This window comes from Sturnus vulgaris, unplaced genomic scaffold (assembly GCF_052056855.1).
Source record: "Sturnus vulgaris isolate bStuVul1 unplaced genomic scaffold, bStuVul1.hap1 Scaffold_473, whole genome shotgun sequence".
NCBI classification, from domain to species: Eukaryota; Metazoa; Chordata; class Aves; order Passeriformes; family Sturnidae; genus Sturnus; species Sturnus vulgaris.
In genome coordinates, this window is record NW_028276488.1 from 43213 (window position 1) to 47302 (window position 4090).

Genomic DNA, 4090 nt, shown 5'->3' on the forward strand with positions numbered 1-4090 from the left:
CTCTTCAAGCCCTGGGGGCAATTTTGGATGCCACAGCGTCAGAAAGACCTCAGGCTATTGGAGAAATGTCCAAAGGAGGGACACAGGGATAGCGAAGAGGCTGGAGGGAAAGCCATACAAAGAGTGGCTCAGGGCATTTGGTTCAGCTGCAGAGAGGACACTGAGCTCACACCTCACTTGGGACCTCTCAGCTCCTCCCAAGGGCAGCACAGGGACAGCTTTGCTCTCTGCTCTCTGCGACCAGGGACAGGAGCCAAGGGAATGCCAGGAGCTGTGTCAGGGGACGATTAGGCTGGCTATCAGGGAAAGGTTTTTTTCCTCAGAGGCTGGTCGGGCACTGAATAGGTTCTCCAGGCAATGGGCACAGCCCCAAGGCTGCCAGAGGTCCAGGAGCGTTTGGCCAATGCTCTCAGGGATGCAGAGGGTGGGACTGTTGGAGTGTCTGTGCAGGGCCAGGAGTTGGACTTTGACGATCCCTAGGGGTCCCTTCCGACTCAGGAAACTCTTCCCATTTTCCCCTCTTTCCTCTCCTTGCACAATGCTCTCAGCTTACTGTTCCACCGCATGTTCCACTTCTGAAACCTCCGCTACTTCTTTCCAGTTCAAGCACAGTTCTACTGGTTACAATCCAAAGATAGACAGATTGGAAAACAACCAAAAAGAAACACCTGTTTGGAATGTCGTGCTCTTATCTGCATCTCGAACTATGAAGTCGATTGTGCCTTGCAAGTTCTAAAAGCAAAACAACAACAAAAAACACCCGTTTTAACATAGGGATTTGCTTTCTTCTAAGAAATCCATATCCCTTCTCAAAATGGATCTATTTCAGGAAGAGATCATCTTGAATAGATCACTTACTATCTAAAGAACCTGGAAGACTCAAATCCGTAATGATAAGCCTGTTACCTTGTCGTTTTCTGTTCCAAAGGCAAATGAATTTGCTCAAGTGCCGTTTGTAACAAGGACAGAGCTCAAAGTGTGGCTCTGAGAAATGTTTTGGTTTCCCTCTCCTATCTCTATCAAAAGCACTTTCTTCAATGGCTGAAACAATACTTGATACAGTCTGAATTTTAAAGGTCATGAAAATTTTCTCCAAAGTGAAAAATTAATATAGCAGTCAGGTTTGAAACCAACGGGAATTTTTGTTTTACCTGTTTGAAGATTCCCTTCACACTAAAATGCTGGCTGATGGATACCTAGAAGAAATCAATTCCCACAAAATGCTTCTGGGTAAGCCATTACATCATCCATTACAATTTGCTTCAGTGTCCCGTTCCTGTCCAATTGAAGGTCCCTGTTTAAGAGACTCAAGTACGGAGAGAAATAAAATTTAAAATGACTACAGTGCCTTTAAATCTAAATCGAACTTCCTTATCAATCTCATAAAACCTTTAGGCTAAATGTTGCCATTGATCTGTTTCTACTGAACACAATCACGTCCTGGCTTGTTAGAGATTAGTTCATTACAAAGAAAGAAACGCACAGAAGTTAAAATATTTCCAAAGAAGCATTTGACATCCTTCCTTTTGGATGGGGAACCATTCCAACACTGCTTACATAAGAGGTCAAATGACTGTCTTCCATGTTAGTTCTGCACTGTGCTCAGCGGAGCCTTTCTGGTTTATTTGCCTTTGACTTGGACATAAAGCTGAGTCTTGATTCAAGAAAAAATCAATATTCACACTTGGTTTCATTTACACGGACATTGGCTTGGTCTCCTAAACAAAGAAAATGATGGGGAATTTTTGTAGGAGTTCAGATAGGTAACATTCTCTTTCCACAACCTGGCATTGTATTTTCACTTGGTCTCTTACCTCCGGCTATGTTTTAACGGCTCAAATTATTAGGAAGAGTATCAAACCTCCAGCTCTAACCACAGTCCCACTGCGAGGTGTGTGAAGGTATGTGCATCTGCCCCTCAGGTCCATACTGCTCTTCTAATGTGCCTCTGATCGAGCAGGTAGGAAAGACCTCCTGGGTGTGTGAACAGTGCTGCTTCCTCTATGGCTTCAGAGCTGCTGCTAAGATCTTCAGGAAGGAGAGCAGTATTGTACCCATTTTTAGATGGTTTTTAAAGTTGCCAGTGCTTGGCTGTCTTAAACATCTGAGTTCCTAGAACTTTGAATGAGATCAAATCTATGAGTGAAGTGATGATGGTGCAGACCAACTTCTGATTCCAGTGATCCAAGAATCTGCACTACTACTTTTACCTTCTGAATAAGGCATGGATGTGATGGTATGCACAGTAATACTGATGTGCTATGGTTTTTGAATGCTGGCAGTCTTTCTTTGTCCCATTCCTAAAGCGTGGGCATTATTTGCCTTAACCTTGTTCAGTAGGGACATTATTCTATATTCTTACATGAAGTGAAAAGCACTCTTTTTCCATACCTTCACACAACAGCATTAAAACAAGGCCTAAGTAGTACAACCAATATTCAAAGATGCAAAGCAAAGATGCTCTACCTTTTAAGTTTACCATACAAAATTCATACCTTGTTCTAATTTGATCTCAAGAAGAAAGGGTGTTCTCCAAATACTCCTTCAGCTCTTCCTCACAGCTCACCGTTTTCCTTTTTTCTAAGATTGTATCCAGATCACTTTCATCATCTAAGGCCACATTAAAAAGCTAGTAAAAATGGTTTCGTAGATACTAAAATCTCCCCAACTATTTAGGATTCAAGGAAGTTAATTGTGCACATATCTTCTACACCCAGAAGAGAAAGCTACCTCAGCAAAACTCATCGCCTATGAAAATCTTCCTAGATAATGAACACCTCTGACACTGCCACCCCAAGTTGGTGTTCTGAAACAATGAGAACCTCACATCCAATCAAACTCTAGACCTGCACAAGATCTCGTCATAGCAACTTGCAGCCACTTTCTACAGAAAGCAGCAGTGATCTCTATCACTGTTGCCATACCAACAATAAGACAGGACTGTCCATTCAGCATGAATCAAGCAGTTAGCAAAAATGCACCTGACAGAATGAAACTGAAGAGTAGAAATTCCCATCTAAAAGTCAAAGATTACATTTTTAATTTTATAGCAGGTATTTTGAATTTCAGAGGGCTCTTTGCATTAAGAAGTCCTGTCTTTATAGCACACCCTTGTTTTTATGTTTCTACCTGGATTATGGCCATTTAGCCGTCTCCTTCAAATCACTCCAAAGAAAAACATTCAAGTGGACAAGTTCTTTCTAAACTGCTGGAAGGTGAAATGAATGAGTAAGAGGATATGTAACATGATAAAAGGCTGCCTGGAATTTTACGACTGGTATCCAACATGGTGCCTTCTATCTGGAGAGTAAAAAAAAATCAGTCTCCAAGTAAACTGGTAAGAATGCGGATTCTCAAAACTTCTGTTTATTCTGGCACCATAAAGCACCAAATCACATTCTATCATTTATCCCTTTAGAAACAACTGCCCGACTTTTTTTATGTATAGAAAAGATTGGAAGACATTTGGGAGATCATGTCCAGCTATTCCTAAAGTCTGATCTTAAGCAGACTGGGCCATACGTCATTCATCGCTATCCTATGTATTTCAGATAGAAATGATCATAAAAATACAATCTATTTCTATTACAAATAATAAACACAAGAATTATGAACACTTCCACATGAAACTCTTCCACACCAAACTGTTTCTCTGGAGTGTTTTGTCACACTATGGACCTCTTTCTAAGGTGACATCAATAGCCTACCACGCAGAAGGCATTGCAGGTGGGAGCACAGGAAGAACAGACTAATCCCAAGGAGTGATGAAGATATATGTCATCAAATAAAAGAAACGTACATCCACGTGCTCCACTTCTTCTTCAAACCTACATTTTCGTTTCTCAGTCATCTGAAGCATGTTGGAGTGCACAACTTCAGCATCTTCTGCTGTGCAAATGTTCATATCTAACAGGGTCATCGGAAGGAAAAGAAGAACAAATTATTGACATGCACAGAAGAAATACTGTGTGGCTTTCAGAGAGCCTGGCTAAACGTAGTGTTTCTTTTCTTGTGATGGACAGAGATAGATTCAGCCTCCTACATGCCATATTAGATTAGTAAACAATACCATCTGGTTGGACACAAAGGG

The 4090-nt window shown here is 41.3% G+C and overlaps 1 long non-coding RNA gene across 1 annotated transcript; it reads right to left on the minus strand.

Annotated features, from left to right (window-relative positions):
- Positions 1–554: 554 nt before the first annotated feature.
- LOC148217684 (uncharacterized) lies at positions 555–3869 on the minus strand. The gene is made up of 3 exons (XR_015800863.1): positions 3800–3869; positions 2496–2610; positions 555–617 (listed from the first exon to the last, which is right to left on the minus strand). It is a non-coding gene; the product is annotated as an uncharacterized LOC148217684 (long non-coding RNA).
- Positions 3870–4090: the final 221 nt, after the last annotated feature.